The sequence below is a fragment of the Erpetoichthys calabaricus genome, chromosome 5, assembly GCF_900747795.2.
Source record: "Erpetoichthys calabaricus chromosome 5, fErpCal1.3, whole genome shotgun sequence".
In the NCBI taxonomy this organism is placed as follows: Eukaryota; Metazoa; Chordata; class Cladistia; order Polypteriformes; family Polypteridae; genus Erpetoichthys; species Erpetoichthys calabaricus.
This window is the reverse complement of record NC_041398.2, coordinates 898,737-924,450: the sequence shown is the minus strand read 5'-3', so window position 1 is coordinate 924,450 and position 25,714 is coordinate 898,737. Positions and strand designations below refer to the sequence as shown.

Genomic DNA, 25,714 nt, shown 5'->3' with positions numbered 1-25,714 from the left:
GGAGCAGAGAGAAATGGTAAACGTGACGGAGGATTATCTGTCTGTTTGGCTGCTGTAGCTCTCCACTGACACAACACCCGATCGAGCGGAAAATCACAGGGAGAGCAAATCAGATTACAAATAAATTACTTTAGTGGTCGTTATTACAATAAAATGGGGAGCAGAATCTCAACACAGCGGAGCAAACGAACAAGCACCGCACTGCAGGCATAAAAAGACAAAAACATCAGTGCCTGCAGTTTGTTTTAGTTTATTTTTATTAATAAATTAACTCATTCATGGGGAAAAAAATTACTGGCCGCCTGTTTATGTACAACACACTCCTGCACATCCACTGGGACTTGTGAACAATTTCATTTAAAGAGAATGCCACTGAATTATTGAATTGTTAGTTACTTAGTGTTTATTACGTCTTAGCACCTCCCAATTATGACTGACTACCTGATTATGACACCTCAGTTTGTGATAAATATGACAGTTCACTCCCCTCTAGTGGACGTTTCCAGAACTGCAGGCCTCTTTAGTGTTTTCAACTCCAAGCTCCTCCCAGTCGGCGCCCATTGGAGTCAACGCCACCTCCTTGGAGCTCCAGGGTGGAGGCTCCGGGCTGCAGAGATGCACACTTGGTGTCGATTGAAGTTGTCTGAATGTCAGCTGCTGCCCTTCGAGAGGTGACTGAAGTAGCCGTCTCTTCTTATTGCTAATCCACATCTTAGCAGAACGACAGCAGCTTTGACTCCTCATATAATATCAGCAGTGCGTACAGAATGCAAGCAGACATCACTTGAATATTAGGGTGGGATAAAACTAAAAGAGTTTAACAAGCGTACCTGATAAAGTTTAATGTCAGGACTTACTAGCAGCTGATTTATAATGTGTGGGGTCAGACTGGAGTCACAAGGACCACTCACCTCGTCACAGCGGACTATCATATGTCACATGGACACACACATGGGGACAAACACACACAGCAGGACACAAACACTCAGACTGAGGAGCAACGCTCATCTGCCTCAATAATTAACTTCTTTGCCGTGAACTTAAGAATGAAATATTCAGATGGCATCACCATATTGTTTGCTGCACTCTCCATTTTATTAAATTATATATTATTATTATTTCTATATTTAACTTTTCGTTTTTCTTATGAAACTAGCTGTGCTGCACATCTAAGATGGTTGAATTCTTAATAATGAATGTACATCTCTTGGATTCTGTTTTGAATTTCATGTAATAATAAAATGCATCACAACTGTCATTCCAACAGATGGTAAATCACAAATATCTGTAGTAGTTCAATGCATTACTGCAAATGTTTGTGATGTGCCATCTGTTGGAGTTACAAATCCAATGCGTACGTCTATTCTATATGCCAGTCTATGTCAGAGCTGAAGCACAACAAACTGCCACAGGTCTGGACCAGCAGTTGTGTGCCAGCAGGGAGGTTTACAGGCTGGTGTGGTGCCCACTAATCACACTCACACTAACACACATTGTGTCATTAAACTGCTGGCCGATGTCAGTGGTGACGTCTGGTGCTGCGGCTCAGCAACTGGGTGATATCGATTTGTGACACACACACCTGATTGGCTACTCAGACCCAATAATAATGGAGACCCTGACAGCCGCACTCGCCCCGCATTCTCATCCACAAATTTAATCACAGAGGTGCTGCCCCCCCAAACCCACCCATCCTGTAAAATTAATTTCACCCCAAACTACAAACACAAAGAGGACCTGCGCTTGTGGGGACATCAAGTGACCAGTGGAGGATACTGGTCAGTGGTCACATGGTGTCAGATGGCTGATTGTTACACTGGAGTGAAAAAAAACACAAAACCCAAACCCTGGATAGAGGGGCTCAGTGAAGGAGGTGTTGAACCTGTGCAGGAGGGTCATTGTGTGTGAGACGCTATAAAATGACAGAGAGCCAGCAGGCCAGTCCAGATACACACCTATTCTGGGGCTGTAGGGGGCGCTGATTACAGTCATCTTGTTATTGTGATGCACAGAGTACTGGGAATGAGACCACTACAAACACCAGGACTTGTTGTTGTTTCCAAGGCGGCACTCATCGCCCTTCCTTTCCTGCTCAGTCCTTTATATGCGACTCCAATCTTCATGAAGACTCCACTGCACTCCACCTCCCAGTAACAGCGAGTCCCAGTCAGAGCCTCTCTGCACAGAACTTGGACACAGCAGTCAAATCTGTCAGGATGATCAGGATATTCAGCTTGTCTCCCCTCATATGTCACCTTCTTGTTCCTTTCAGACAGATGGAGTTGTCTGTGTGCCGTGTTGATGTCCAGTGTGAGGGGACAGAAGTCTGAAAGGAGAGAAAAGAAAATGAGTGAGGAAATCTGGGACTGGGGGCGGAGCACAACACAGACAATTAACAAGAACCAATCAGGAGCTGAGCTGACCAGACACTGATAGTAAAGAGCTCATCTGATTGGACAGAATCTGTGGAAATTAAAATTAAATCATAAACAGACAACAACAGACAATGAACAGAAAGGCAGGCAGGTCAGACACTTGGAACTCATCTCAGTCATCAGAAATTATAATAAACACCATAAGGTCACAGTCAAGGTCAGAGTTCTGATGGACTGTCCTCACTGACCGCTGGCTTTACTAAATGACATGTTTTATTGTCACTGTCCACCTCTTTAATTTAAAATCAATCCACTGTCACACTTCACAACCACATGAATTATTTTAATAAAAGTTACAATCAGTATTTCTATCTATCTATCTATCTATCTATCTATCTATCTATCTATCTATCTATCTATCTATCTATCTATCTATCTATCTATCTATCTATCTATCTATCTATCTATCTATCTATCTGTCTATTATATAGTGCCTTTCTATCTATCTATCTATCTATCTATCTATCTATCTATCTATCTATCTATCTATCTATCTATCTATCTATCTATCTATCTATCTATCTATCTATCATATAGTGCCTTTCCCATCTGTCATTGTCTCTCTCTTTCTTTCTTTTCTTTGTTTCCTCTCATCTCTTTTTATTATTTGACTGTCATTCTTATCCAAGGTGACTTCCATCATCTGAGATTCCATTGTTTCCTTTTCTTTTCTTTGTCCCATTGTAGCCCAGGCAGGTGAAGTGACTTGCTCAGGTCACACAGTGGTGTCAGTAGTGGGATTTGAACCCACAACCTCAGAGCCTTCACCACCACACCACACTACATTTTCTCGTCCATTTAAACTCTCCTTCAGTTCAATCTGAGGTCAGCTTTACTCTGGTGGTCTCATCAGTGAGGTGGGTTACAGTCCTGCAGACTCTCAAACATCTTGAGAATATTAGCAGCTGTGCTCACTGGAACATGAAGCTCTGTGGAGGTGGTCTTGTAGTCTTAAACTTGACCACCCTTGGCTGTGACCTTCTTCATCTCCTCCTCTTCTCTTGTCCTCGTTCAGTGTGAGGCACACAATGACACAACACAGCAGAGTGAGGACTTGACTGAGTGACTGAAGACCCTGGTGACACTCATTAGAGGAATCAGTCAGCTTGAGATGTCACCACAGTCCAGTGAGGTCTTTGAACTACTAAGGACCCCCAGTAAATTTCTCTGCCATTTTCATTTGTTTTAATGTTTAAAATTTGTGAAGTCGAGAACTCAAAGCAAAGTGTCTGCTCTGTGGAGTAAAGAATGGAGGATGACGAGGACTTTTGTCAGCTTTAACTTATTTCACATACAGTTGTGCTTCATGTTTAAACTAATTCTGTGTCTGTATATACAGTCGTGTGATAAAGTAAGTGCACCCCATGACGTGCTTTTATTATTTTCGTTTCCTTTTTTTAACATTTTTGGACACATCAAGACTCGGGTTCAACAGATGGCTTTGGTGATTTACTGCCCGAGTCTCTCTATCCCATAATGCACCAGTCACAGGACCCCCATCACTCTCAGCCCCTCAGTCACACAACACTCAGACTTTCATATCCTAAGCATGTCCTGCTCTATTAAAACTTCAATGATTTTTATTGTGATGATCCATTCAGCCAAAGCACAAACTCACATTTTAGAAAGTCGTCTCTGCTCTGAGGTTCAGGAGGCTGGAGGGTGAAAACTGGAGCTTCATGAGCTGAAAATAAAAAGAAAAGAGAAGAAGAATGGAAACTGTGAAAATGGCATTGTGGGACATTAGTTTAGTTCTTAAACACGTATTACAAATGCAGAGGAGTCCAAATAAAACATTTATAAAATATACAAAGGCTGGCAAATTAGTCCAAATGTCGATTTGAATATTCATATTAATAATAAATATACAGGGAGTCAGAGAGTATTGAGACCCCTCACTTTTTGCACACTTTACTGTGTTGTTGATTTAATTTTAAATGGATTAATGTGCCTTTTGTGCTCATCAGCCTACACTCAGTAACCCATAATGACAAAGTGAGCGCAGGTCTTCAGAAAGGTCTGCACATTTATTACAAATCAAAACTGAAACGTCTCCTTCCTAGAAGTATTCAGACACTTAATTCAGGTCTTTGTGGAAGCCCCTTTGGTGGTCTTCATGACTAAATGTCACTATCAGCTTTGCACTCCTAGATTTGGCCAGATGATCCCATTCTTCCTGACTGATCCTCTCAAACTCCGTTAGATTTCAAGTGAAGTGACTGTGAACTGCCATCTTCAGGTCTCTCCAAACACGTTGTGTAGGGTCTCAGTCTGGTCACTCAAGGACACTCAGACTTGTCACATAGCTATTCAAGAGTTGTCTTGGCTGTAGTCTTCACATTGTTGATCCATCACCCAGTCTGAGGTAGCAGGTTTTCTTTAAGGTCCTCTCAGTATTTAACTTCACTGCTCCTCCCCTCAATTCTGACCAGTCACTCTGTCCCCATAGCCTGATGCTGTCACCACCATCTTCACTGTAGAGATGGCATTAGGCAGGTGGTGAGCAGTGCCTGGTCCTCTCCAGACATCCTGCTTGGTCTTCTGTCTAAAGAGTACAATGTTTGTCTCATCAGAGCATTGAATTTTTCCCTTGATGCTCTCAGGCTGTCATTTGTCTTTTACTGGAGAGTATCTTCTGCCTTGCCACTCTACCATAAACGCTTGATTTGTGGAGCACTGCTGAGATGGCCGTCTTTCCTACAGTTTCTCTCATCTCAGCAGAGGACTTCTGAAGTTCTGTTGTAGTGACAATTAGGTGTTTGGTCTCCTCCTTTACTAAGGCCCTTCCTTATCAGTTTCTCAGACTGACCATCTCTAGAAAGCATCCTGGTGATTCCAAAATTCTCGAGGCCGCTGTGCTGCTGGGAACACTCAAAGCTTTACCAATGGCTTCATCCCTTTACGCTGATCTTTGCCTCACCCTTAAACTCCATGGCTTGTTTTTTGTGCTGACATACAATGTCATAAATATACTGTATTTGATAAATATTGACAAGCAGCTACAGTTGGGGACATCTTCAGGGATCTAACTAGTGAAAAAATGACTTTTTAATAAAGTATATGGAAGTCGTATAAGGAGTATCACATTTCAAGTTAAAATTACAAAACATCTGATTAAGAACAACTGATTATTAAGAGAGTTTGTTATCACTCAGCTAATGACTGTGAAAGGCACTATAAAATAAAAAATAATTAACAGCAAAGGATGGCAGATAAATGTTAAAGAGCAGGCCTTCGTCAGTGTCCTCTTATTGTCACTCTGGTCCTCCTCATGGACTTCAATAACAAACACAGTGTCACCAGATGCTGTACCTGATGGAGTCCTTATGATGTCCCACTGGATGATCTTCTCCAGACTCTTTTTCAGACCTGACAGCTCCTTTCTCAGGTCCTCAGATGAGAAATCAGCAGTGACAGTGAAGCTCAGCGAGTCTCCATCAGCAGGAAGGACACAGCGAGATGAGAAAGTCTGCATCAGGAGAGAAGAGGGGATGAGATTTCAGAAAGGAGACATTAAAAAGTAATTAATGCTGATAAGAGGGGGCTCAACTGAATTAAGGATCAGTGTGGTGGGCAGTCAGCTTGGGTTTAGATGGTGAGAACGCCGGTCATTGACTTGTTGGTTATTTATGAGAGAATATTTGTTGGAGTGTAGTGGAGCATCAGAGATTATCGACCTAAACTATCAATGAGCTTTTCACTCAGGACTCCATGAGAGGTGAGTCAAGATAAAGGGATTGAGGGGGCAGGTGGGTCCAGAATTGACTTGGCACTCAAATCAAGGCATTGGGCTTTTTTATAATTCTGAGAAACTTATTCAAATTAAATGTAAAGATGCTGCTCAGAAGTGTGAGTTGTTAGGATATCTTGAGAAGCTTTGTGTCTTCATCACCATCATCAGCCACACAAAGGAGAGAAAGCTGAGTGGACACTGAGTTATGTAACGCACACCATGTGTGGATTATAACTCTAGAAGAGAATCTCTGTAATGTCTGTAAAACACAGTCGACATCAGGACTATTGTGTGTATTGTGAGATAAAAGCACACAAGAAAAATGAGAGATGAGAGACAAGACTGGACTGTGGGGTCTGAGCTGTGAGAAAATGCTGGAGGATTTGAATCTCATCAGTTTAAGGATGGAGACAGCAGAAGGTGGCCTTGGAAAAGAGTTGGCACCATCTTTTATTAGATGTCACCTTTTAAATTTCATAAAAATTAACTTTTTCATACAGACAGCTGTAGATTCATCTGTCTGTCATATACAAGACTTTACCACCTGTGAGATATTTGTAAACAGAATATTTGAAATGTTAAGGAAATATGAAAAGACAATCTGTGTTGGACTAAATGGCCTGTTCTTGTCATGTTGACCAAACTCCTCGGATCTTTTAAATTTCTCTCTAAATGTTCTCAGGTCCCACACACCCCAGTCTGATCAGACTCCCTGTGAAGTGTCACTCTCACCTGTAGGAAGTGGAGATGGTCCTTGGTCTCTGAAAGCTCCTTCAGCTCAGCTTCTCTCCTCTTCAGCTCCTCAATCTCCTTCTCCAGTTGCTCCATCACTCCTTCAGCCTTCTCAATTTCTCTCTTTTCTTGTTCTTTGATCCTCTCAGTCAGTTTCCTGTGGGCTTCCTCAATGCACCGTATCAGAGCAGTGAAGCTCTTCTCATTTTCTTCCATGTCTCTTTCCACAGATATCTGAATAAATAGGATAAAGGTTTAGAATAAGAATAACCAACCACAAGACACATTTGTTGATATTTTGATGCTGTGAAGGACAGTTTGAATTGGCTGGAGTGATTGGTGGTACTTTATTTGCAGAAGGAAGGTCATTTGGAGACACCCAGACAATATGTTCCCCCCACTACACCGGACTTCAGGACTTTATGGGATATGCAGTCATAAAAGGTATTCTTGCAAAGGATCTTCACCTCTACTGCCTTGAGAGGACTCCATTTGAACTGGAAAGTTTTTATAATAGTCTGCCTTTAAAAAGGACATCTCCTGCTCAGCCTGAGGTTCAGAGTGGAGTAGGACAACACATACCACGACTGAAGAAGAGGAAGAAGAAGAAGAAGATGTATTTGTATAGAGGAGTAAACTTGTGTGTTGGAGGGTGATTGTGTGAAAATAAAAGTATTACTGGACCAGAGACTTGTGTGTAATAGTTGACGTCTAGTTTGGGGTCACCATGTCAGACCTGTGAGATGAAAATAATAAACAAGAGGGTCTAGGTGTATAATAAGCATAAGTTTAATATGTCACTGTGCTCTGTACAAATCTGTCTTATAAATCTGCTTCTTTCTGTTCACATGCACAGCTGACACAGAGCCACATTAAGCACAGGGGTTCAGCACACAGAACTGCTAGACAAGCCGAGTGACATAAGACAGACTGGCACAACTGGACAGCGTGCAGATGCTGTGTACTCTTTCTATCTGTTTAAGCCAGCATGGAACTGTATCCTGGTGTGAGATCCGTTGACTTGTTTATTCACCTAAGGGAGGCCCTGCATGTGAAGAAAGTGTATAAAGCCTTGGAACATTGCCCGGCACACCTGTGAAGCTGACGGACTGATAGGAGATATCGTCATCCGATCCTGAAAATCCTTCTACTGCACCGACGAGGTTGATGGACTCCACACCTCAGACCGCCACTCCCAGACTGGGCTCTGTCATTCCCTCCCTTGACTGTTATGCAGCGTAAGCTGACGTTAAACAAAGCTAAGTTATTTCTCCTATGTGATTTCTTACTGCCGTATCAATTAGGGAGGGGTATCACATTTTTATATTACAGTAATCCCTCCTCCATCGCGGGGGTTGTGTTCCAGAGCCACCCGCGAAATAAGAAAATCCGCGAAGTAGAAACCATATGTTTATATGGTTATTTTTATATTGTCATGCTTGGGTCACAGATTTGCGCAGAAACACAGGAACTCAAGAAGGATAACAAAGATAAGGAAACGCGTCTATTTGAACGTTTCGACGTGAACTTTAAAGGCATGTTGGAGAAATTAGTGGAACACATTGAAGAAACTAACTCCAAACTGAAAAGGCTTGATGATCATATTAATGACGTTTCAGATCAGCTGGAAGACGTTAAGCAGGGACTCACGGCTCGAGTGGAAACAGCAGAACAAATGGCATCTAACGCCGATGAAAAAGCCACAGCTGCGAACTCGGAATACAAAAAACTTGGAGACAGACTTGCAGCCCTGGAGGATGGGTGCAGAAGAAATAATATAAGAATTGAGGGTATACCTGAGAAACGAGAAAGCTCAAGCCCAGTGAAATTTGCAGTAGAATTACTGTCTAAAATAATTGGAGATGACTTTAAACTCGACAATGAGATAGCCACGGCTTATCGCACAAAGATACCAAGCGCCTTTAAATCTAGGTCTTTTATTGTCCGCTTCGAACGACTAAGATGTAAGCTTGATGTGATGGCACTTCTCAGACACAAGCAAGAGATTATATTCGAAAATAATCTTATTCGTATTTTTCCCGACTTCTCACCATCAACAGCTGCAAAACGCAGATCCTACAATGACATTAAAAGGATGCTACGGGAAGCCGATATCAAATACAGCCTCTTGTATCCTGCCAAACTGAAAGTGGAAGTTCAAGATGGACATTATATTTTCTTCAGCAAAGAAGAAGCTGAAAAAGAATTAAAGAAGCTGTTTCCAACACTTTTTGAAAGTTAATTAAAATTAAAGAGCCGTATTCTATCAAGGCACGGGAAAGACCTATGATCTGATCGCTGGATCCATGTTTAAAGAGACTGGTATTATAATTATACATCTCTCATTTTTTTTTTTTTTTTTTTTTTTTCTTGTTTTTATCTGGACTTTATATGTTATGTTTATGTTTTAATCAGAGTTATAGAGTTATAGACGTGAGTGTGAAAATGTGGAAGTGATTAAAGTAGGATTCGTTTTATTTATTTAGTTTTTTATTTCATTTTTTTTTTTTTATTTATTTATTTTTTTTTATTTTACTATACCTTAAAGTAGACTGTTTAACTTCATACCCTTGGTTTAATGCTTGTTCTACTATTTATACAATTACCATTATACTATTACAGTATGAATTACCAGGTTTATCCTAGACTAGTTTTTAAAATCACTCCCAGGGTTGTTTTTTTTTTTGTTTTTTTTTTATCTTAATATCTTAACTTAAAAGCGCTGAAGATTATTTCAAGCTTAAATATTGTTAATGAGAACATTTTCGGCAGATAGTATTAAGGATTTAACTGTAAAAGATATCTCTGTTTTAATTCTCTAACGCCGCTGCAGGGTGGGGTTTGTTCTGTTTTGGACGTGCTCTGTCTCTTCGTATGTCAGAGGACTGGAACATCGCGAAGTGGGATCTAGCCTCATGTGGGGAGGCAAAATGGGGGGGTGGGGGGATAAAGGGGGGAGAGAAGGAGAGCAGGTTATATCTAATCTATTCTTATAATCCTTATAATTATAAATATCACTGCAGCAACAGGCTAACATTCAACAACTCCTGGGGAATCTTGAAACTAAGATTAAAACTGCCATATTACCAATTAAAACTATAAAATGACATTAAAAACTCAGAATCAATGTCTCCATGATGGGACAGTTAACTTTGTGAGCTGGAATGTTAAAGGCCTGAATCACGAATTAAAGAGAAAGAAAGTATGCTCTCACCTAACAGGCTTAAACGCTAAAATAGTATTTTTACAGGAGACCCACTTACTAACCAAGGATCAGTTCAGATTACAAAAAGACTGGACTGGCCAAATGTTCCATTCTAGCTTTATAAAGAAAACTAGAGGGGTGGGAATTCTTATACATAGAACAGTTCCATTTGTAGCATCAGAGGTAGTGTCGGACCCTGAAGGGAGATATGTGATGGTCATGGGCAACTTATATAACAGTAAAATGATTTTGATAAATGTTTATGCACCCAATATTGATGATAAGGAATTCATGCAAAATCTATTTGCATCCATTTCCAATGTGAACACTCATAAAATTATAATGGCTGGGGACTTTAATTGTGTTTTAAATCCACTCTTAGATAGGACTCCTGTGACAGGGGGGACGACATCAAATACTGCAAAGATAATTACACAGTTTTTAAATGATCACAACTTATCAGACCCCTGGAGGTTTCTTAACCCAAACTCAAGAACATATTCGTTCTACTCACCAGTGCATTATAGCTACTCAAGAATTGATTATTTTTTTTATAGATAATAATTTCCTGCCTACAATTAAATCATGCAAATATGACACAATTGTTATCTCTGACCATGCCCCTCTAGTCTTGGAGCTAAAATCAATAAGCCCCTCGTACTCACCTCGCAGATGGCGTCTTAACCCTCTTTTATTGGCAGACGAGAACTGCACAGAATTTATATCCAAACAAATCAGCTTCTTCCTAGAGACGAACACGTCTACAGAGGTTTCTGCAGGAACACTCTGGGAAACTCTAAAGGCCTTCTTAAGAGGCCAGATTATTTCATATCTTTCCCATAGAAATAAATTAGAAACCAAGAAAGTGTCAGAGCTAAGAAATGAAATTACTAGAATAGATGAAGAACAAGCCAGGCGTCCAAGTGAAGCTCTTCACAGGAAAAGGCAGGCCCTGCATACAGAACTTAACATCTTAACAACTAAAGAAACTGAACAACTTATTTATAAGTCTAGACAGCATTACTATGAACACGGAGAAAAAGCTAATAAGCTTTTAGCTCAACAAATTCATAAACAAGAAGTTCACAATGCAATACCAGTAATCACCAACAAGAATGGAGAAGAAATCATCGACCATAATAAAATAATGCACACATTTAGAGATTACTATAAGTCTTTATATTCCACTGAGCCCAAAGAAGACAACACGCAATCTAATGCATTTCTGGATAATTCACAAATACCACAAATAGATGCTTTAAGTGCTGAGGAACTAGATAAACCTCTAACGCTAACAGAATTACTAGACGCTATAAAGTCACTACAAAGCGGGAAATCATCAGGCCCTGATGGTTACCCCGTAGAGTTTTATAAGAAATTCTCCACTCAGCTAGCTCCACTCTTATTGGTAACATTTACAGAAGCTAAAGACCATCAAATACTACCTCAAACATTTCGACAAGCATTAATCACCGTCTTTCCTAAACAAAATAAGGACTTGTTACAATGTGCATCATATAGACCAATTTCACTCCTGAATAATGATGTTAAGATACTCTCAAAAATCCTAGCTAGAAGGATGGAGAAAGTGCTGCCCTCGGTAATATCACAAGATCAAACTGGATTTATTAAAGGCCGACATCTATCTTCAAATCTCCGACGCTTGTTTAATGTTATATATTCACCAGCAAAATCAAACACCCCAGAGATATTACTATCATTAGACGCAGAAAAGGCATTTGACATGATCGAATGGAATTACCTTTTCACTGAATTGGAGAAATTTGGGTTTGGCCCGAATATTTGTGCTTGGATTAAACTACTGTATACCAGTCCAGAAGCTTCAGTTTGTATTAATAAAATTTGCTCAGACTACTTTAAACTAGAACGTGGTACCAGACAAGGATGTCCCTTGTCGCCACTGTTGTTTGCAATCGCTATTGAACCACTGGCGGTTCACTGCCGAAATTCTCATCAGATAAAGGGGATTGTCAGAGAAGGACTGGAACAGAAAATTTCTCTATATGCAGATGATATGGTCTTATATATATCGGACCCAGAAAACACTGTCCCTGCTGTTTTAACAGCACTAACAGAATTTCAAAAGATATCTGGTCTTAGAATTAATCTGAATAAAAGTATACTCTTTCCAGTGAACTCACAAGCATATAATATTAAATTAGACACCCTCCCTTTTACCATAGCAGATCAGTTTAAATACCTAGGGGTAAATATCACAAGTAAACATAAAGCTCTTTATCAACAAAATTTTGGCGTCTGTATGGAAAAAATTAAGCAAGACTTGCATAGATGGTCAACCCTTCATCTCACTCTAGCCGGAAGAATTAACATTGTTAAGATGAATATCCTTCCTAAACTTCTCTTTTTATTTCAAAACATTTCAATATCAATAAATCGTTTTTTAAACAGTTAGATTCAATAATAACCTCATTCATTTGGAACTCAAAACACCCACGTATCCGAAGAGCGACCCTACAAAGACCTCAGGCAGAAGGTGGCATGGCTTTACCTAATTTTCAGTTTTATTACTGGGCAGCAAACATACAAGCCATAAAAACCTGGACACAAATAAATGCACATACACAGGCTTGGTCTGCAATAGAAGTAAAATCCTGTAGTACTTCTTTATATTCCCTGCTCTGCTCTCCAATAAATGAAAGTTATCGCAAATATACTAATAACCCAATTGTGCTTTACTCACTCAGAATATGGAACCAAATTAGGAAGCATTTTAAGATGGAAAATCTTTTATCAGTGGCACCTCTGCAAGGGAACCACCTCTTTCAACCTTCGCAAGTATATCCAGTTTTTAATACCTGGAAAAGTTTTGGGATTAAAATGCTCAGAGATCTTTATATAGACAACATATTTACATCTTTTGAACAATTACGTTCAAAATTTAACCTCCCTGCTACACATTTCTTTTACTATCTTCAAATTAGAAATTTTGTTAAACAGAAATTGCCCGATTTCCCCCACCTTGCACCCTCCACAATGCTGGAAAAAATACTGCTCAATTCTGAGGAAACAAACACTATTTCCGCAATATATAAAATCTTATTAGAGTCCCTACCTTTCAAAGATCCAAGAGGACATTGGGAAGAAGATCTCTTAATCAATATATCAGAAAAGGAGTGGAAGGTAGCAAAGCAGAGAATTCACTCGAGTTCTATATGCGCAAAGCATAGAATTATTCAACTAAAAATTATATATCAAGCTCATCTGTCTCGCTTAAAACTGTCCAAAATGTTTCCAGGCCAGGATCCGACCTGCGAGCGCTGCAACCAAGCTCCTGCCTCACTGGGTCACATGTTCTGGGCCTGCACCAAACTAACATCATTTTGGACAAAAATTTTTAAGTGCCTCTCAGACAGCCTTGGGGTCACAATCCCTCCTAACCCACTAACAGCTGTGTTTGGTGTTCTTCCAGATGGACTTGAATTGGAGAAGGACAAGCAAACGGTGATTGCATTCACTACACTTTTGGCACGCAGACTTATTTTGTTAAATTGGAAGAATCCTAATTCTCCTCTTATAAGTCAGTGGGAAACTGATGTTTTATATTATTTGAAATTGGAAAAAATCAAATTTTCAGTTAGAGGATCTGTACAAAATTTTTTCAAAACTTGGCAGGATTTAATCAATATTATTTTAGAATAAGAGAATTAACTATTATTGCATTTAACTCCCTTCTCCGTCTCTTATTTATATAGATATTTACTTCTCCCCTTCTTTTGTCTAATGTTACCTTATTAAAAAGCTTAAAGAAATTTTCCTTTAGCTAAGCTCTCCTTCTCAGGGGTGGGGTTTGATTTGTTTTCAAATTTGTTGGGTTATAAATTGATCTGTTTGTATGGAATGATTACAATGAAAATTAATAAAATAAAAATATTAAAAAAAAAAAAAAGAAACACAGGAGGTTGTAGAGAGACAGGAACGTTATTCAAACACTGCAAACAAACATTTGTCTCTTTTTTAAAAAGTTTAAACTGTGCTCCATGACAAGACAGAGATGACAGTTCCGTCTCACAGTTAAAAGAATGCAAACATATTTTCCTCTTCAAAGGAGTGCGTGTCAGGAGCAGATCATGTCACAGAGATAGAGAGAGACAAAAGCAAACAAATCAATAGGGCTGTTTGGCTTAAGTATGCGAAGCACCGTGGCACAAAGCTGTTGAAGGCGGCAGCTCACACCCCCTCCGTCAGGAGCAGACAAAGAGAGAGAGAGAGTTTGTTTTTCAAGCAAAAAACAATACTTGCCCTTTGAGCTTTTAAGTATGCGAAGCACCGTGCAGCATGTCCTTCAGAAAGCAGCTGCACACAGAAGGTAGCAACGTCCCTATCGTCTAGGTGTGCGAATAGCCCCCCTGCTCACACCCCCCTACGTCAGCGCAAGAGAGAGAGAGAGAGAAAGTAAGCCGGGTAGCTTCTCAGCCATCTGCCAATAGCGTCCCTTGTATGAAATCAACTGGGAAAACCAACTGAGGAAGCATGTACCAGAAATTAAAAGACCCATTGTCCGCAGAAACCCGTGAAGCAGCGAAAAATCCGTGATATATATTTAAATATGTTTACATATAAAATTCACGATGGAGTGAAGCCGCGAAAGGCGAAGTGCGATATAGCGAGGGATCACTGTATATCTGTATAGTTTTGGGTTATGTAACATGCCACAATTACAAAAGAACTCATTCCAAGGGAGCTAACACCTCCTGCTGGACACAAGGTGTTGGTCAAGAGGCTTCAGATTTCATTTAATTTCATGAACTTGATCATTTACCCTCCACCATCTCTTTTTCATTGTAAAGTTCAGAGTTGTGGGTCTTTATTTATGTGTTTGATTTATTTCTACTTGATTTATGAACTTTGCATTATTAGTAACGAATTTGCTATTGCAACTCTGGCTCATACTTTCATCATGACACCTGCTGTGGGGTTACTATGTGGGAAGTAAATGTAAGGTAAAAGGTGCCTGCTCACCAGGATCATCAACCCCAAAGCTGGAGGTGTTCTGCTGTTTTCAGATCTTTGCACAGCTGGAAAGTGACTCAGATAACTCTGTGATAGAAGGTGAGGATGAGAAGCCCTAAAAGGTCACCTCCTAACCAGCCCCTAGAAAGAGGAAGAAATGATAATATGGGATTTCTTTATTAGGGAATTTAGATGAAGCTTTACACCAAATACAGGGAGTCTCATATGGTGTTTTGCCTTTTGGTTCGCATGTGGAAAACCTCCCTGATTGGGTGGATAGGCTCCTGGCCAAAGCAGGGAAGGAAGGAGCCAGTTGTCATTGTCACATGTGTCCAGTTCTAAGTGAACAATTATAAAAGGTAGGATCAGACCACCAGTTCTGCAGGACAATTTAAAGAGTTAGGTACTGCGACAGTAGGGGGCACTGTCGCACCTCCAAATCCACAGACAACACGTCCAGACATCACGTTAAATTCTCAATGATGAATTTATTATAACAAAAGTGTGCAAAAGCAACTCCACTTCCACTATACTCAAATAAATCAATAATCACAATTAACAAATCCTTCACTCCTCCCAGCAGCTCTGTCGCACTCCCTCCCAACTCTGGCTCAGTCTGCTGGGTTTCCCACAGTCCTTTGTATAGTCCTTGACCCGGAAGTTCTTCTGTCCTTCACTTCCGGGTCAGATGAACTCTTCTTTTCCTTCAGCCCGGAAGTATTTCATTTCTTCCATCCCTGTGACGAGGTAGTACTTTAGGCTATAATAAACATAGATAGATAGATAGATAGATAGATAGATAGATAGATAGATAGATAGATAGATAGATAGATAGATAGATAGATAGATAGATAGATAGATAGATAGATAGATAGACACAAAATGGCTATCATAGAATCTTTATATAATTAAAGATTTATTCTTCAAAGTAGTATTCCAAATACACAGACACTCTGTCGAGCCAAACAAGCCAATCCAAAGTAAACACAGTTTTCAGAACAGAATCCAAAGAGAGTGGTTGAAAAACAAAGCACAGGATGAAAAATTCAGAAAATCACAAAAGCATAAGGCACAGCCAAAGAACACAAGAATGCAGCAGACTCGCAGAGCACATTCACAATGAAACTGAGGGAGATCCTCAGGATTTATAGGGTGGAAGGGAAGCTGTAAGAGTTGAATTTGAACCCTACTCAGCTCTCTGTGTGCACCTGGCATGTGTCTGAGTCTCATATCCTTCTGAGCTTATGCTTTAAAGCTGATGCTGTTATTTTATTATTCACTATCATAAATGTATTTCTTGTTAGTTTATATAACCCCTTAGGAGAAAATGTTATATTTAGGACATAACCATTCTTCTATAGTACTAAGTTTCTTGTTTTTTGTACCAAGCTGTATCATAAAATGAATTAGGCCATTGTTCTTTAATTTTTTTTAGTAAAGATGTATGCAGCGAAGTTCACACATCTCCTAAACTAAAAATAAGAATGAAAAATATACATTCAAAAACTCATGTACTGTACATCCTTAACAAACAGGACTATCAATCAAATTGTGGTTATCTAAGGTATCAACATCTGCCATGTCCTGTTAGTGACTAGGTGTAACCAATCATGTTAAAAGTTTTCTGAATTTGTAATGAATTCCTTTTAAAGAATAGTGACCTAATCAATGGATTGTATAAATAGAGCGCAGAGGACACTTTTTTCTTTCCAGAAACACTGATATGATGCTTTTTACCTCTTCGGAGATTTACATAAAGAGTAACGATTGACGCTTTCTCCTGCCTGTGTTTTATTGCTTAAATCAGGGCATTCCATTAGGGGGTGATTGGGGGGTGGTGGTGTCTGTTTTCATAATTTTCTTCCACAAAGCTCCTGGTGGTGATTGGCAGATGGTCCTCCTCTTGATGTGCCACATACAAACCACATGGAACATAACACAAACAGCTTATAGACAAAATCAAATACAAAGAATAAAGCAGATACTCATTCTCATCAACTTTAACATTAATAAATAAACAAAAAATACATGAAACAAAGCTTTGAACACTTTACAGGGAAAGGAACCCTGGCTGAAAAATGTCACGGTCAGCATGGGTGTAGAGAGAGGATTTCATGCTTCACTAATAAGCAGGAATTCTAGGAGGAAACAACAACAGCAGATGAGCGCAGAACCATAAACCAAAGTGAAGGTCGGTCTGTGAGGTTTGCTCTCTTCACTTCTACTTGTTCAAATGTCACCTCTGTGTCTGGATTGTGTTGAGTGACACATTGTGCCCGCCTACTTTCTTTGAACTAAAGACACACCCCAGTGGTCTGGACCGACTGCGTTTAGTACTTTAGTGCACTAGATGTTGCTGGTCTGTTTAATGTGAGTCTGCGCTAAATAAATTAGGTTGGATGAGTTTGGTCTGTCTGGGCACAGAAATGTGTGTGAAGAGTTCTGACTCTGCTGGATAAGAACTTCTCATAAATGAATCCTGACAGAACTGGGCATCAGAGAGTGTGCTGCCTTGGAAAGGCTGCAAGTTCATTCCAGGGTCAGACCCACACTAGCAATCACCATGAACCAATTTGGGGTTTCTGTCAATTAACCAAACTAAAATATGAGGTTGTGGGGGAAGATCTGGAATAACTTGAAGAAACCCACTGAGATACTGGAAGAAGGGATTAACAGCACATGGAAAGTGAATAGAGGACAGTGGATCTGAGATTCAGCAGATTCCACCACAAGACAACCTTACTGACATTTGTAATAAAATGTTAAAGCTTAAGTAAAACATTTGGAGGTGTACGTTATGTAAAGTCTGCACTCAGTCAAACAGTAAAGATCCTTAAGCTATGGAGTCTAATAAAACTGAGAAATACCAGAATGAACAAGAGAAGATCATTGTGACCTCCAGAATAAATCAAGAATATGCCAGATCTCCAAATGAGGCATTTTACAGGAAAGGACAGGCTCTCCAATCAGAATGTAACCTCTTGATAACAAAAGAATCTGAACAACTCATCTTTAAATCACAACATCAATATGGTGAACATGGAGAGAAGGCTAATAAGATCTTAGCTCAGCAATCAACAAGCAGAAATTTTGCAATGCAGAAACAGAAATTAGAATCATAACTGGAGATAAAGTCATGTAGCATAAAAATATAACACACATTTAGCAAGTACTATAAGTCTTTATATTTTACTCAGTTTAAAGAAGACGAGACACAATCTGAGGAGTTCTTTGATTTAATGCAAATACAACAGCTGGACACTCTTAGCACAGAGGAACTGGACGAACCTCAGACACTATCAGAACTATTGGATGCTGTAAACTCACTCCAAAGTGGAATAACAGCAGGCCCTGATGGCAACCCAGTGGAATTTTATAAAGAAATTTTCAACTAAGTTAGTTCAATTATTATTAACAAAGTTTACAGAAGGTACAGACAAAAACATTCTACCTCAAACTGTTCACCAAGAATTAATTCCTGTTTTTTCAAAGACATATAAGTATTTATCACAATGTGCAGCATACAGACCAATTTCACTTCTGAATAATATAATAAGACAAAGCCAAACCAGATTTATTAAAGGCTGACAGTTACCCTCAAACCTTCATTTTCTGTTTAATGTAATATACTCATTCATAAAATTTAGCACAGCAGAGATCTGATTATCTTTGAAGACAGAGAAAGCCTCTGACTGAGATGAATGGCACTTTTTATTCACCACACTGCACATGTTTGCACATTTAACAGCCCACCGGTTATAAGTCACTGGGTCACTGATGTTCTGAACAATTTGGAACTGGAAATAAACAAAGTCTCACTGAGAAGTTCTGTTCAAAGCTTTTTTAAAATATGGCAAGATCTAATTAATAAAACTTTAGAATAAGCATTCATAGCAGGGGAAAGAATAATATGCCTTTTATTTATTTATTTATTTATTTTCATAAATTATTTTTGGTCCTCTTTTTCTGGGGTGAGGGTGATTCCTGTTTGGTAGTTTGTTTTTTCTTGTTGTTGTTTTTTTTTTATTATTATTTCTTAGTTTGACTTTTTAAAGTCATTTCATGTATACATTGAACTTGATTGCATGCAATGCTACATTCTTGAAACAAAAAAACAAAATTGACCATTAAAAAACGTTGTGCCAGCTGATCTAATTCAGAATATCAGCGTCGACCTACAGCGTGAGTTTCTGTTAGTAGAGTTAAGTGCCCTATAACAGCTGATGGAATATCAGAGGACTTTAGGGTGATGCTGTCTGAATCTCCACTGAATAACACCTGGGATTCTGTCAACAGTGAAAGGCCATGAAGGACACCACACAACACCTTCTCTAACTCTGCCTTCTCGTGTCCCTACACATCATCACCAGTGAAGCTCTGCTGCTCTTCAAGTTCTCATTTATTTCTCCTCTCTTTGATATGAAGTGTTCTGTTCCTATTCCACTCACCTTCATCTCGTACATCACCTTCCTCGTCTCCTTCAGTGTCTTCTCTCTCTCCTCAAGTCTCCTCTTGATGTCTCTCACTGTCGCCCCCAGCTGTTTCTGTTTGGACACACAAGAGGACACGCGTGGTCAGATCAGAGTTCACATTCACTTTGTGATTTCTTCTTCTCTTTCTGACTCCTGATATTTTCACAACACATTTGTTTTACATTTCATGACTCAACTTATACTTGAATTAATAAACAGGAATGACAAAATAGATGAAAAGAAAAATGTGTGTGTGTGTGTGTGTGTAATGTTGCACTTAACTAATATAACCCCACTAGTTTTCTTATTGAATTTATGAAGAGACCCTAACAGCAGCTAAAGTCTTCTCCTTCACACAGTTATGATGATGTCAATTCCCAGAATTCACCCCCTGGCTTTATCTTAACTACCAAGTTACAGTCAGAAGTTCTCAGACTCTGAGCAGGTGAACTCCTGACTTGGTTTATGGTCACTCAGGTGGAGGTGATGCTTTGTCCAGATTGTTGTATCCATGGAGAGCTTCCTCTGGCACACCTGAAGAACATTCAGTTTGCTTTTCTTTCTTCTAACAGATTCTTTTTCTCTCTCTGCCTTTTCTCTTTGTGGCTGTGGGCTGCACTGCAGTTTACTGTTTTTGAGGTTTCACTCCTACTGGTTTTCTTTTGCTGGAAAAAAATGTACTCCTGCCGTGTTAAATGAGATCACTTGATTTCCTCCTTCAGAAATCACTAGAGATGTTGTATGTGGGGTCTCTCTTACTTGTGCACTTTGATTTCCTTTAGAAGAAAGGACTGAATGTGACACCCATGTCCAACTCTGCTACAGGTGGTCTTCAGTTCTTACAGTCTGGCACTACGTTACCCTTTGGAGTAGAAGAGATCATTTAGTCTTTGTGATGTCCACAATAAGTGTCTTACTACAGGGCAGAAGCTAATCCAGGCAGATAGTGGTCAGAGATCAGAGATCTAGTGCCTCCAAAAGTTTATAAAGGAAGGAGTGGACTTGATGCTGTAGGTGTCTTGGATGCACAGAAATCCAGCATTTTTACTGCTAATTTCTGCTAAGTGTTGTCCAGCAAGTTGAGGTTTGGATCTTTCTTCAGTCCCAAAGTGATAAAGAGTGACATACTGAGACATCACAGGGTGTCATTTGCTGTGGTTGATCAGACTGATCAGATGACACCCAAAACTGTCAAGGAGAGTCCTAGTGAAGTGAACTGACATCTGAGCTGACGTTACGAGTCAATAAAAGAGGGGAAGGTGGTGGCAGCTTCAGAAATTGAGCTTCTGACCAAGCGATGTCATTCTGTCCTATAAGTGGATGTCTGTCTGAGGAATCTGAGGAATTGATTTTTGTTAAAGAATCCAAATCAACTGATACACAAACAATGGAAAATATAAATAGATAAAGAATTAGGTGTTGATATTAGTGACCTGATTCACATTAAACTGAAAAATATCAGACCACTTCATAGACTTCACTGTAGTTTAAGATGCTGGTTTCTAAACACGTCTTCACCTGTGAACTGAGCTCTTTTAATATTACAGTGAGGACTCAGCCACATTTGTATCACTTACTGAGACCTGCCAGAGTCAATGTGACACTACAGTATTCCTTTATTTGAAGAAGCTCCAAATGGTGGACTGAAGTTAAGTGTCTTTATCTGAACTTACTGTACATTGTGGTTGTGTGGTAGTGAAGGGGGATTTTAAAACTGACTATGGTGGTCAGACTTACACTTCTAGCAAGTTCATTACACTCCTGCTGGACTTGTTAGAGTTTTATGAAAGCTCAGAGTCTTTGTCATAATCATACATTAGGTGGGATTATCACTCAGGGGTTTGACATTCATAATGTCCTTAATGCTACAATAAATAAAATGATCTCTAATGACTAATGAAGTGCATGATTTGATATTTCATTAAAATAAGGAAATCTACGCAGGAATAGTATATTGAAAGTTTTGAGCTGAATTTATTGTTAATTATCTTACACTTAACTCTGGAGAACAACATAGATTAACATGTGACTATGACGTGTCTCTTAAAAGGCCTTGAGATCAACTCAAATTTAACTTTAAACTCTTTAATAATGGACAAACCAGACAAAATCAAACAACCCGCTAAACACACGTACCACGTGTCTCTATTGATGTGTCAAGCCTTGAGTTGAATCACGTTTATGATGACATTGCATGGTCACTTACTACGCTTACACTGGCCAACGGTAACATCATCTCGCTAAGAACACCTCATGAAGGTCAGAATGTCAGACATTTCTACGAGTAGCCGACATGACGCTCGCACCCTGCCAGTGGACAGTTGTGGTCTGCAGGTTGGAGTTTGAACTTCACTGCCTGAGATGCTCAAAGAGAAACTGATCAGAGCACAAAGAACGTCAACTCAGTTTAATGAGAGCACTCGGCTCACTCGACTGTCCATTAATAACTTTGGGGGTCTCATCCTGGACTGTTTCATGTCTTACACACAGTGTCACCAGGATAGGCTCCACAGCCCCCTGCTATCTATAAATATGACATTTACATTTTTACATTTATTTGCTTGGCATAAGCTTTTATCCAAAGTGACTTACAAAAGCGGTAAACATAATCGAGTAACATTAGGCCTTGGCCTGTTTGTTCAGCACGTGTAGCAGGACAGGTAATACAAGTCGATTGCCACGAGTGAGAAGATGTGACAACTAACAAATATCACCGGCCAACACACATTCTGGTGCCTCAAATGTCAGACCTGTTTCTTTGTGTATTTGACCTGCTGATTCCAGAAATGACCCCAGTTTTCACCTACCAGCTCTAGTTTTTAGGGTACAGAACATATGCCATATACCACTCTTCACTCAGCTCGCCCATAAAACATCAGGATATTTTAATGTAGTGTTTAAATTAATATCTTTAAAGCATGAAGGAAACCTATTAAACATTAAAAGAAAAGTGTATGACATGAAAATCTACTTATTTTATACTAAAAGCAGAGCTTTATGATACAAACTTTCCAGTCAATCGACACACAAGAAGCTCCTTTTGAAAGACTTCAGAGAGTGGGACACGCCAGGACAATCCTGCAGAAGATTTCAACAATAGCCGGCCATCATGTGTGCATCCCATCTTCCTTGGTATGTGACTTCCATTGTTTTAAGTTTTGGTGAAATCTCTCACTTTGCTCTGCACTTAAGTCACCAGGGTTCTCTGGAAAGCCACCTAAGTGACTGTGCAGATTAAGGACTTTAGCACTCCGGTGACAGCCAAGCCTGTTGAAGTGAAAGAGCACGTCCTCGACTAAGTGTGTGTAGTTGTCTGCCTTCTTGTTGTAAAGAACGTTTATCACAACAAGAACAAATGAAGACCAGGCCTGTGATTCGATGTCAGTCATTGATGCTATGAAATGTGGGTCCTTTAGAAGATGTCTGATCTGTGGACCATCACACAGTCCTGCCTTCAGTTATTCTGTGGTAAGTCCAGGTAACTTATCTTATGCACTACTGTATGTATTTAATGCACCAACTGTCTTTATTCAAAGTCTTTACAAATGGTGTCATCAGGCCTAGCTGTATATGATTCTGTCTCGTGCTACCAAAGGTTCATTGATTACATTTTGTACTCCAGCCACCACATATTCCCTCGTAGGCCAATCTTTTGGATGTAAAACTACAGTTGGATATAAAATGAGATATGTGATATGTAAACACTCACTATATCTGCTAACTTGTACACAAAAACACAAACCAGATAACAGAAGAACAAGTTTAAAAACTCGTTAGAATTTCTATTTCCCATTATGACATCCTGATTCTACAGAAGTGATCTTTAAAGAGCAGACTACAATTTTATAAATTCAATCATATCTAAGAAACTAGAGCTGATGTGGTCTGTCCAATGCAATTTTCTGAATCAGCCCCCAAATTACCCCAGGAACAGGCCTAAAAACTAAGACACCAAGAAAACAAAGTTACTTTGTTAGGCTGTGTAATCATAGCTCATAATCAATAAATCAATTAAACTTAAACAAGTTAATGGAAAACATTTATACTATCAGTTTGACATGTTCACAGCACAGATGGGCCTTCAGTTACTTCTTAAATACATTGAGGGGGTCAGCAGTACAAGTGAAAGTGGGCAGCTCATCCCACCAAGTGGGAACTACACAGGAAAAGAGTCGGGATTGGGACCTGATAACACGCAGAGGTGACATCACCAGACGCTGTTCACTGGCAGACCAAGTGGGAGAGAAGGAGCAGAGGACTTCAGCAGGGTCTCCATACACTCAGGATCTGACCCACTGACTACTCTGTAGGAAACAGTGAGGGTCTTAAGATGGATGAATGGATTTCTTAGTCTCACTACATTACAAATCCCTTAACTCCTGTCATTCATTTTGTTTTCATCAAACACTAAACTCCACTCACCTGTTTATCTTCTCTTTCCGTCTCCAGCTCGACCATTTTATGCCCATTATGTCCAGTCACCACACACATCATGCAGATACAGGAATCATCAGTTTTACAAAATATCTCCAGACTTTTCTGATGTTTCTCACAGAGTTTCTCCTTCAGATTTCCATCAGGATCAACCAGCTTGTGTCCATTCCAGGCCGCTCCTTCATAGTGAGGCTGCAGGTGAGTCTGACAGAAAGAGGCCATGCAGGTTAGACAGGACTTCACCGCTCTGAACTTCTTCCCAGTACAGAAGTCACACTCCACATCTCCAGGGCCAGCATAATTCTTAGGTGGAGGAGGTCTGAGTGTCGTCTCCTTTAATTTCTTGATGACTTCATTCAGCAGAGTGTTTCTGTTCAGCTCAGGCCTTGTGGTGAAGGTATGTCTGCACTGAGGACAGCTGTACTCTTGGCTCTGATCCCAGCAGTCTGTGAGGCACTTCAGACAGAAATTGTGACCACAGAGGATGGTGACGGGGTCAGTCAGGGTGTCCAGACACACCGAGCAGGTGAACTCGTCCTGTAATCCACACAGCAGGGCTTCAGCCATCGTCAGTCTGAGGAGAGGCAGGCAGAGAGAATCAGTCAGACAAACAAGGAAGTGACTTGTGAAGAAACGAAAGTGAAAGTTTGTCTGTGCTCAGTGAGGAGGAAGAGGAGGAGGAGGAGGAGGAGATTTAAAGAGAAAGCTGAAAGCTCACAGAGAGAACATCTGAGGAGACACTGAGGGTGAACAGTTAATGTGAGACAGGAGCTCAGAGAGTGAAGACCACAAAGTGACAGAAGAGATGACCTGTCACAGGGGGTCTGCTTAAGTTTAATTCACGTCAGTATTTCTTATTTATTTATTATGTTGTATAGCAGGTCCGCGGCTTCAAAAAAAACTTGTCCAGTTTTTAAAACCAGAAAGCTGTGTCAGTCTCTGTGGACACAATTACTCAATCACAGGGAGTTAATGAGGTAATTGGGGCGAGTGCGGATGTGATCGTTCTCAGTTGCTTCATCAGCTTCCCACGGTGACGTATATGTATGGGCCGACACAAGGGGAGAGGGGGACAAAGATATGAAAGAACAGATCAGAAGACAGAGGTTAAAAGATGTGAAGGGAAGTAAAGGGCAGACGATCAGGACACCTGCATGGAGAAGGCAGCACAAGCTGGGACTCTGTGACGGGACACAGGCTGAGGCGCTCTAGGGACTACAGTTTGCCCCACTGAATAATCGTGTAAAGTGGGGTGAGCAGGACAGAAGACCTCCCAATGGATCCGAGGAGCAACTGTGTGAGCGTGAAGGAAGACGAGAGGTGTGCCGACCTCAGCTGTGCAGTGTGGAGTCGGCCAAGATGGAGGTCGGCAGAAAGGAGTTCGTGCTGCAGAGTCTCACGAGTGATGGGTGAGCCGGGGAGACAGAAGGAGGTGGGCTGAGATCGCGTGATGAGAGGCCCTGCATTTGTATCCTCTGTTTTAATGGATTTATTTCTGATGGATTTTATACCCACCTTTCACTGGTTTGAAAGATTTATTTGTGTATTTTTTTAAGAACACTGCACATGTGGACACTTTGATTTTACTTTTGACTGTTTTTCAATAAAAGCACTCGAGCACTTTCCACCATCCCTGACTTCAATGAGATTTGTCCGCTCATCTCGGTCATAACTATCGATTGTGTTGGTTCAATAGACTCCTGTGTGGGAA

The 25,714-nt window shown here is 40.1% G+C and overlaps 2 protein-coding genes and 1 pseudogene across 4 annotated transcripts in view; 1 reads left to right on the top strand and 2 right to left on the bottom strand.

The window, feature by feature from the left end:
* LOC114651545 (gastrula zinc finger protein XlCGF57.1-like) overlaps positions 1–25,714 on the bottom strand; it is a 458,276-nt gene that overhangs the window by 283,503 nt on the left and 149,059 nt on the right. The gene's annotated exons all lie outside the window — the stretch shown is intronic.
* LOC114652442 (gastrula zinc finger protein XlCGF26.1-like) overlaps positions 1–25,714 on the top strand; it is a 188,562-nt gene that overhangs the window by 53,963 nt on the left and 108,885 nt on the right. The gene's annotated exons all lie outside the window — the stretch shown is intronic.
* LOC114652438 (tripartite motif-containing protein 16-like) lies at positions 763–24,687 on the bottom strand (annotated as a pseudogene).